This window comes from Manis javanica, chromosome 7, assembly GCF_040802235.1.
Source record: "Manis javanica isolate MJ-LG chromosome 7, MJ_LKY, whole genome shotgun sequence".
Classification (NCBI taxonomy): Eukaryota; Metazoa; Chordata; class Mammalia; order Pholidota; family Manidae; genus Manis; species Manis javanica.
The window spans coordinates 24,750,675-24,761,335 of record NC_133162.1 but is presented as its reverse complement, the minus strand read 5'-3'; the positions used below and the strand labels follow the sequence as shown (position 1 = coordinate 24,761,335).

The 10,661-nt window shown below is 37.2% G+C and overlaps 1 long non-coding RNA gene across 1 annotated transcript; it reads right to left on the bottom strand.

The window, feature by feature from the left end:
• Window positions 1-4,484: 4,484 nt before the first annotated feature.
• Window positions 4,485-10,660, bottom strand: LOC140850360 (uncharacterized). The gene is made up of 3 exons (XR_012133051.1): window positions 10,402-10,660; window positions 9,224-9,387; window positions 4,485-6,017 (listed from the first exon to the last, which is right to left on the bottom strand). It is a non-coding gene; the product is annotated as an uncharacterized lncRNA (long non-coding RNA).
• Window position 10,661: the final 1 nt, after the last annotated feature.

The following is a 10,661-nucleotide window of genomic DNA, read 5'->3' as shown; positions in this document are numbered from 1 at the left end:
TTAGGCAAAAGCTTGTGCACCAAGGGAAAGAATTTATATAATAATTTGGGGTAGGAAGGCATTAGGGTTTGTAGGCATGTAAAACTTTAAATAAGCTTACATTTCAAAAGATCATTCTAGTTATTGGGTGAAAAAGAAGATGCGCTAGGCTGGAAAAAGGCCCTCAAAGGATATGCACGTCAAATCCTTGGAACCTGTGAACATTACCTTATTTTGAAAAAAGGATCTTGGCAGATGCAACTAAAGTAATTATGTTGAGATGAGGGGATAATTCTGTTATTATCCAGGTGGATCCTAAGTTCTAATGACAAGTGTTCTTGTAAGAGAAAGGCAGAAAGAGATTTGAGACAGAAGAGGAAAAGACAGATGCACAGACAAGGTGATGTGAAGATAGAAGTAGAGACTGGAGTGGTATAGACAAGCCAAGGAACACCCAGGAATACCAGCAACCACCAGAAGGTAGAAGAATCAAGGACTGAATTCATCTTCCAGAGCCTCAAAAGGGAACATTGCTCTGCTGATATCTTGATTTCAGATTTCTGGCCTCCAGAACTCTGAGAGAATACATTTCTGTTGTTTAAAGCCACCTTCTTGTGATAACTTATTAAAGCAGCCTCAGGAAACTAATACAGGGGGTAAGGAAAGAAGTAAGGAGACCCTTTAGGAACCTTCTGCAATAATCCAGATGATAGATGGTAATGGTTTGGTCTAGGATGATGGTAGTGAACAGGGAGATAGGTTGTCAGAATAGAGATCTGTTTCAAATTAGGACTTGGAGTAGATTGGATATGAGTTGATGAGGACTGGGTTTCTGGCTTGAGAAAACTCAATGATGCTAATCCAGTTACTGAGACAGGGAAGAAGCAAGTGTGGAGCACAGTTTTGGGCATATTGTGTTTGAGATGCTAGAGAATCAGAGGAAATGCAGAACAAATGATTAGAGATACAGGAGAAAGGTATGGGCTAGAGATAAAAACTGGATAGTCCTTGGTATTTAAACTGGTGGCATTACCTTGGGGAAAATTGGTGAGATAACCTGGGGGAAAGTATAGAGAAAGAAGAGGGCCCTGGATCTAGCCATGAAGAACACCAATGTTTAAAGCCAGATAGATCCAGCAATTGCACCTGTACCCAAAATAATTAAGAAATAGCCAAATGGTGGGAACATCCAACTGTCCATTGATGGATGAATGGATAAAGAAAATGTGGTATAAATAAATAAATAAATAAATAAATAAATAAATAAATAAATAAATAAATATATACATATATATATATACAACAAAATATTATTCAGCCTCAAAAAGAAAGCAATGCTCTACATCATTAATCATCAGGGGAATGCAAATTAAAACTACAATGAGTTATCACCTCACACCAGTTAGAATGGCCACTATCCAAAAGACAAGAAATAACAGATGCTGGTGACGATGTGGAGAAATAGGAACCCTTCTATACTGTTGGTGGGACTGCAAATTGGTGCAACCGTTGTGAAAAGCAGTATAGAGGTTCCTCAAAAAACTAAAAACAGAAATACTATTTGACCCAGTAATTCCACTCCTAGGAATTTACCCAAAGAAAACAAAATTCCTGATTCAAAAAGATAGATGCATCCCTATTATTTACTGGCACACTGTTTGCAATAGACAAGATATGGAAGCAACTTAAGTGTCCATCAATAGATGAATAGATAAAGATGTCATACATATACACAATGGAATATTATTCATCCATAAAAAGAAAACAAATCTTGCCATTTGCAACAACACGGATGGACATAAAACAACAGCATTATGCTCAGGGAAATAAGCCAGGCAGGGAAAGGCAAATACCATATGATTTCATTTATTTGTGGAATATAAAAACAAAGCAAAACAGAAGGAACAAAACAGCATTAGACTCATAGACACTGAGAAGTGACTAGTGGTTAACAAGGGGGAGGGGAGGGGAACTGTTGAACCACTGTGATGCACATTTGATAAATAAAAAAAAGAGGAAAGAAAGCAATGCTTTTTAAACATTATTTCAACATACTATGTGCTACAACATGAATGAACATTATGCTAAGTGAAGTAAGCCAAACACAAAGGACAAATACTGTATGGCTCCATTCATATGAGATACTTACAGGAGTAAAATTTTTAGAGACAGAAGGTATTTTCCAGGGCCTGGGAATAAGGGAACAATGTGGAGCTGTCACTTGTTTGGTACTGAGTTTCACTTTAGAAAGATGAGAAAAGTTCTGGAGATGGTTGCACAACAATGTGAAAGCCACTGTACTATAAACACTTAAAAATGATTAAAATGGCAAATTTCAAGTTATGTATATTACCACATTCAAAGAAAGTAATACATGCTCACTATGAAGAATTAAATCAACAAAGAAGTATACAAAGTAAAATATAGAAGTCCTTCTCCACAATCATCCTCTGCATGGCCTTCAACACACTTATGTGTATAAGATACCTGGTATCACACTGTCCCTGAACATGCACACTAGGTGATTATTTCCATAGTTCTAGCAGTGGAATTGATGGATCAGCGGTATAAACTTTTCCATCTTGGTCATATGTTGAAATGATAAGTCATTATTTTATTTTAAGCCATGGTATACAATGAAAGGTAAGGATGCAGTGAAAATAGGTCCTTTTATTGTGGTGACAGCTAATTGGTACAACTTAAAGAAATAAATTTTTCAACATATGTCAAGAGACTTAAAAACATTCAAACCTTTTACCTTATAGCAATTCTACTCTAGGAGTCTCTATTCCAAGGAAATAAATAAATTAAAAGTAACATTTAGCATTGTTTACAGTATCCAAAATTTAGGTATGACTTAAATATCCTTCAATAGGGTCATGAAAAAAAATTATGACCATCTTACTGGAATACTGTACTATCATTAAAAATGATGGTTATGAAGACTGTAATAAGATGGAAATATGTATAATTACAATGATATAAAAAGAAACAGCAACAAAATTATTTCAATGGTTATGGTAAAGTACTGGGACTAATGTGGCTTTTCTTTGTCATTACGCAGTATGCTTTGTAGAAAAAATCTTATTTGTGTAAAAATTGGAAAATAGATAGAAATTATCAAAGGAAAAAAAGCCTGGTGAAAGAAGCTTCTTCATGAAAATAGACATGTTGATGCTAAACTTCATATGGAAAAATAAACATGCAAGAATAGCCAGGAAAACACTGGAAAAGCTGAAGGGATGGGTAAGCTCTACAAAGAGTAAACACACTATAAAGCCTTTCTATTGAATACACTGTGTGTACTACTGCATGAACAAATGGACAAGCCAAAGACTAGAAAATCCAGAAATAAACATAAAGAACTTCGGTATATGATAAAAGTGGCATCTCAAATCATGGGGCAAAGATAGACTTTTTCACAAAGGTGCTTGGGAAAACTGGTTACTCATTTTGTGAGGAAAGAGTTAAAATAACAGGTCTGGTTGCTTTTTCCTTCCTGTTTTCAAGGGAACCTAAAAACTTTCAGAATGTTTTTTGGGAATACAGCCCTCAGAATGTATTTTTTAATGTCAGTGAATGATCATTTTGCTTTGTACACCTGGAGCAATGGACCATGCTGCCCCAGCTTGTCAGACTGCTCTGTACAATTATCAAGATTGCACACACCTGGTTTCATTGTTGGGTCCTGAGTTTGGGTTGCCATGGCTGGCTGTGTAGCAGGATATGCCTCCCATATGATCAGTTCCAGCCTCCCCACCCCACCAAAGACTCAGATCCTAAAAATCAAAGAGGATTCCCTGGGCCAAGACATGCCACATATGTATCTCTTGTTTGATGCTAGAGAGAAAGCATGTACTGTGTGGTCCTGGGTGGGAAATATGCAGAAACCTGTGTTTGGCCTCTCTCAACCCTGCCAATGTCCATCTTTTTTCCTGCTGCTTTTGCTCTGTATCATTTGCTGTAACAAACCTTAGCCTTGAGTATAACCTACAAGTGAGTTTTATGGGTACTTTCAGCGAACTGTCAAACTCAAGGAGGTTGTGAAACTTCTGAAACACTTTTGGAAATGATAAAGTTACATCCATTCCTCACACCAACACAAGGTTCAGTCCCAAACTGATTAGAGACTATACAACTAATTGGAAACTATACAGGCTCCAGAGGAAAACATGAGTGAATTCTTCATTAACTTGGGTGAAAGGAAAGGCTTTTTATGATTCAAAATCCAGTATTAAAATAAATATTGGTAAGTTTGACTTCATTAAAAAAATAAACAAATTTCTGCATGGCCCCAAAATTATAAACAGTATCAAAAGATAATGGACAAACTAGAAGAAAACATTTACATATCTCAGATAAAGAACTAGTATGTCAAATAGATTTAAAAAACTGAAAAATTAGAGGAAAATGATAAAACATACCCTCCCAAAGTAATATAGAAACAGCTCTGAAATATGAAAAGATGTTCAAACTCTCTAATGAGAAAATATAAATTGACACTGAGATACTGGGTCTGGTCAAGATAATAAGCATTTCATTCTGTGTTTACCAATAAATACAGGTCAAAACTGACAGAATGCTTGGACAGCTAGCTATATGAAGACTCTAGAATGCAAATGGTAATAGGCAGGCTGAGGAAGAAAACTAGAACTCAAAGTACCACTGAGGCACCACTGCATTTCCTATTTTGTTTTTCTGCTGGTTATCTCCTGTCCTGGACCCAAACATAAGCTGAAACCCAGAACTGTTCACTAGATGTGGACAGACAGAATTCCAAAAGAAATCCTCTATTATCGTCTGAAAGGCAGGAAAGAGAAGGAAATCCAAAATTTCCTTTCTTTGTGTTTTTTACATTCTCTCCCATAACAGTCTGCAGGCAAATCCATAGTGGGAAAGGAGGGGATGACACTGGAGGCCAGGCAGGTACTTAAAACTCTGAAAGGAGAACTCTGATCCAAGAGCAAGGGGGGGTCCCTACTGCTGTTTTCATTGTACATCCTCTTGCTTCTTGGCCCCAAGGCATTTGCAGTTGCAGGGAGTTCATAGCAGAGCAAGGATACTAAAGCCCACTCCTTTTTCTAGCTCAAGGACCAGAAAGGGAAGAGTTGAGGAGATTAAGGAGATCAATAAAATGGTTCAATACAGTTGGGTACGAACTCTGGTCTCATCTTCAATGCGCATATACATGGATCTTAGCCTAACCAATGTCCCACAGGTTTTGAGAACTGTGATGCAAAGTATAGCACTGCCCAGCAATTTGCTTGATTTGATTAAGGGTATTTACAAAAACCCCACAGTAACATCATACTTAATAGAAAAAAATGAAGTGTTTTCTCCCAAGGACAAATCAAACATGTCTACTTTCATCACACCAATCATATTCAATACCATATTGCAAATCCCAGCTGGTGCAATAAGGCAAGAAAAATTTTAAAAAAAACATGTAGATTGGAAAGGATATAATATAATAAAACTGTCTGTGACATAATTGGTCTCTGCTCTCCTCCTCCATTTCCTGGCATACAACTCCTAAAACCCTTGGAATCTCTGATTTAATAAGTGTCTTTTTGAATATCAGTGAAATGACTAGTGGTGGAGGACTCCTGGATAGCCTTAGGATGGGGTCTGGATGCCCAGGGACCCAACCATGTGATTATAGGATTAGAATTTTCAGCCCCATTCCCTATTATGAGTTTAAACTTAGGAACTAAACAAGATGCTAAATTCATAATGGTGGCTGGTTGCCCCATCACATTCAGTGCTAGAGATGGCACCAAAACTGATAATTTGTAGAAACTGTGCAAAACCTGAGGCTATATCTGTATGCATATGTGTGCATGTGTGTTGGCAAGCAGGGAGTGATAGGGCCCAGTGACACTACAGGCTTTCCTTCTTTTGGTGAATCCCTCACCTTTTTCCAATGCTGGGCTTCAGTCTGTCCCTCTAGATATACGTATCAGCCAAGGTCACTGATACCTTCAGGGACATCCAAGTTCATGGAGAAAAGTTATGAAATGTGGAAGGAGGTGCAGCTCCTATTAAAGCAAGAAAATGAATTTAGACTAGAGGACAGATTGAATGTATGAGATAGAAAGATAGTTTAAAGTAAAAAAAAAACATATCCTCAAAGAGGAAAGAGTTCATATTGGTTCAATCAGGGTCTCTCAACTTTGGCACTACTGACATTTTGGGCCAGGTAATTCTTTGCTGTGGCAGAGGTGGGGCTATTCTGTGCATTGTAGGAAGTTTACTAGCATCTCTGGCTTCTACCCACTGGATTTCAGTAGCTCTCCCCTGAGTTGTGACTAACAAAAGTGTCTCCAGACATTGTCAAATGTCCCTGGTAGGTGGAGATGGGGGGGACAGAATCATCTAACTAGGCTGAAGGAATAATAAATCATGAAGAATCAATTCAAAATACAGGCATACCTCAGAGTTATTGCAAGCTAGGTTCCAGACTACCACAAGAAAGTGAATATTACAATAAAGCAAGTCAAATGAATTTTACAGTTTCCCAGTGCATATGAAAAATTAGGATTATACTACACTGTAGTCTATTAAGTATGCAACAGTATTATGTCTAAAAAGGCAAGGTATACACTTTAATTAAAAAACTCGATTGCTAACCATCATCTGAGTTTTCAGCAAACTAGTATTTTTGCTGGTAGAGGGTCTTGCCTCAATGCTGATGGCTGCTGCTGATCACCCTGATTACTGAAGTGGTTACTGAAGGTTGGGGTGGCTGTGGCAGTTTCTTACAATAAGACAACAATGACTTTTTTTCTGCTGCAACAATTGACTTTTCCTTTCACAAATGATTTATCTGTAGCATGTGATGCTGTCTGATAGCATTTTATCCACAGAACTTCTTTCAAAATTGGAGCCAGTCCTCTCAAACCCTGCTACTGCTTAATCATTAAGTTACATAATATTCTAAATCCTTTGTTGTCACTTTAACAATCTTAATAATATCTCCACCAGAAGTAGATTTCATCTCAAGAAACCACCTTCTTTGCTCATCCATTAGCAACAACTTCTTCTCCATTTAAGTTTTATCATGATATTGCAGCAACTGAGTCACATCTTCAGGCTTCACTTCTAATTCTCATTCTCTTGTTATTTCCACCACATTTACAGTTACTTCCTCTATTGATGTGTTGAACACCTCAGAGTCATCCATGAGGGGTGGAATCAAAACTCCAGTTAATGGTGGTATTTTGACCTCTTCCCAGGAATCATGAATGTTCTTAATGATATATGGGGAGTCCTTTCCAGATTTTCAATTAACTTTGCCCAGATCCATCAGAGGAATCACTATCTATGGTACCTGTAGTCTTATGAGATGTATTTCTTAAATAATAGGATTTGAAAATCGAAACAATTTCTTGATCCGTGGGCTGCAGATGGATATTGTGTTAGCAGGCATGAAAACAACATTGATCTCATTGTGTATCTCTACCAGAGCTCTTAGGTGACCAGGTGTGTTGTCAATGAGCAGTAATATTTTGAAAGGCCTCAACAGTGGGCTTAAAATATTCAGTAAACCATATTGTGAAAGATGTGCTGTCATCCAGGCTTTGTTCCATTTACAGAACACAGGGAGAGCAGATGTGGCATAATTCTTAAGGGCCCTAGGATTTTTAGAATAGTAAATGAGCATTGGCTTCACTTTAAAGCCATAGCTGCACTAGCCTCTAGCAAGAGAGCCAGCCTGTCCTTTGAAGCTTTGAAGCCAGGCTGACTTCTCTTCTCTAGCTATCAAAGTCCTAGATAGCATTTTTTTCCCTAATAGAAGGCTACTTCATCTACATTGAAGATTGTTTAGTGTAGCCATTTTTATTAATTCTCTTGGCTAGATCTTTTGAGTAAGTTGCTGCATCACCTTGTACTTTGATGTTACAGGGACAGTTTCTTTCCCTAAAGCTCATGAACCTCCACTAGCTTCAAACTTTTCTTCTGCAGCTTCCTCATCTGTTTCGGCCTTCATAGAAATATAGAGTTACAGTCTTGCTCTGGATTAGGCCTAGCTTAAGGGACTGTTGTGTCCAGTTTGATTTTCTATCCAGACCACTAAAACTTTCTCCATGTCAGCAATAAGGCTATTTTGCTTTCTTATCACCCATATGTTTACTGGAATAGCACTTTTCATTGCCTTCAAGAATTTTTCCTTTGCATTCACTCCTTGGCTGTGTGACACAAAAGCATAGCTTTTGGCCTATCTTGGCTTCCTCAACAAGCTTAATCACTTCTAGCTTTTTATTTAAAGTGGGAGATGTGTGACTATTCCTTTCACTTGAACACTTAGAGGCCACTATAGGATTATTATAGGCCTAATTTCAATATTGTTGTATCTCAGGAAATAGGGAAGTCCAAGGAGAGGGAGAAAGACTGGGAACAGCTTGTTGGTGGACCAGTCAGAACACACACAACATTTATCAATTAAATTTGCCATCTTTCACGGGTGTGGTTTGTGGTGCTCCAAAACAATTACAAGTAACATCAAAGGTCACTGATCACAGATCATGCTAAGAAATATAATAATGAAAAAATTTTAAGTATTTTGAGAATTAACAAAATGTGACACAGAGACATGAAGTGAGAAAATGTTGTTGGAAAACAGCAGTGATAGAGTTTCTCAATGCGGGTTGCCACAAACCTTCAATTTGTAAAAAATGCAATAACTGAAAAGAGCAATAAAGCTAAGTGCAACAAAATGAAGCATGTCTGTACTATGGAAAATGTAATGGTTGAAGTAAATGACTCAATAAATGGTTATGTAGCAATATGGATCTAGGCCAAGAATGAATTACTGCACTGAAAAATCAGGCAGAGGAACTCTTCTAGAAGGTATCAGGGATGGGTAAAACAGGAAAACATGAAAGGCAACATACCTAGAGACAGAAGTATACATATTAATATCTACATCACAAGACTATAAGAAGAGGAGGAACAACAGAGAGGAGGAAGTATTCGTAGGTTTAATGCTTGCTAAATTAACAGAATTCCAGAACACTGAGAAAGAAACATCCAGAGAGAAAGAGCAGCTCTCCTATGAAAGAACAAGACAGATTGATTCTAGACTTCTTAAAGCATCCGGAGAATAAAGTAGGAGGAGAATGGGGGTAAAAATCAGAAAAGGGAAAAGAAGCCAAAATTAAAAGTAGGCCTTGCAGGTTTTCAATAAACTTATCTCTATTGTGGTGTGACAGAAAAACAGCACTACTTGGAGTAAGTAACTAACCTTGGCTGAAGTCCAAAATTAGGTTGAAGTTGGACCTTAAGAGACAAAGCCATGTGAGAGGTAGACCCAGGCAAAAGGAGAGGAGGTGGCTATACTTTTTTGAGTCCCAGTATTGGGGCTCCAGTTGTACAGCTGGATCCAGTTCCAGGATGTGATCTGAGAGACTAATATATGCATCAGAATGTTAATTTACTATTCATAATTAAGTAAAACATCTTTCCTAGGCATAGTAAACACACCTGGGCTTGTTATTCATGGCATCTCTCATTGTAAGTGCTCAATTAATTACCAATTGTCAAATTTTAATTAGCAAATACCAAATCAGAAAACTTAGTCAAATGATCCTAAGAAAAAGAATGAATTTTCCCCATCTTGTAAGTGTGTACCATCAGATTCAGATTCTCTCTCTCTCTCGGCCAATACTGTAAATGCTGATTCTTGTTCTTCTCCATCACTCCCCACCCAACCATGTTCTATAGTTTTATTTTAGATATCCAATTACATTAGTCATATTTCAGTATTCAGATCATCCTGAACATCAAGATTGGACTTTCTTATCAAACATTTACAGAACAGCTTTTAAAGGTGAAATAAAAATAACCAACAGCTATTTATTATATGTTAGGTATCATATATACATTACCTCATTTAATCCTTACACAACTCTATGAAGTAGGTACTATTATTATTCCTATTTTAGAAGTGGGGTAACTGAGGTAAGAGTGAGTTAAGTAACTTGCTCCGGGTCATTCAGTTGGTAAGCAAGGTTTAAGGAAGCCAGGAGGACCTCAAAATCAACAACCTGAGTAACTGCTTGATCTTCCCACTGTCCAAGGCTCACTTTCCTTGTCTGCACTAATCTCACAGAGTTGTGAGATTCAAATGAGATAGAATACGCGGTAGGGTTTTACAATTTATCATGTATATTGCAAAACGGTGCATACTATTTTAAAATATACAATTAAAATGCAGTTTATTTATAATAATACATAACATAGCATGAACATAAAATGTGCAAATTTCACTATCACAAAATTCAAGTACTTAAAAACTTTATTGAAATATAGCATATATGCTGTTAAAGTTCACAAGCTTAAGCGCACAGCTTAATTTTTACAAAACTAAAATTTGCAAAAAAAGAAGGTACCCATCACCCAGATCAAAATATAAAACATTACCAGTATCTCAGAAGACTCCCTGTTGGCAATGGTAAATGCTTTTTAATTAACGACCTGGATTCGAATCTTAACACTTCCACTTTCTTCTTGTATGACTTTGGCAAGTTATTTAACCTCTTTGGATCTCGGCTGAGCCATCTGTAAAGTAAGGATAATAGTATCTTCCTTGTAAGATTGTTGAATTAAAGGAGGTCATGTAATGTAAAACGCCTATCACAGCGCCTGATAGAGCTGGTCTGAAATAAACGGTAATTATTGTC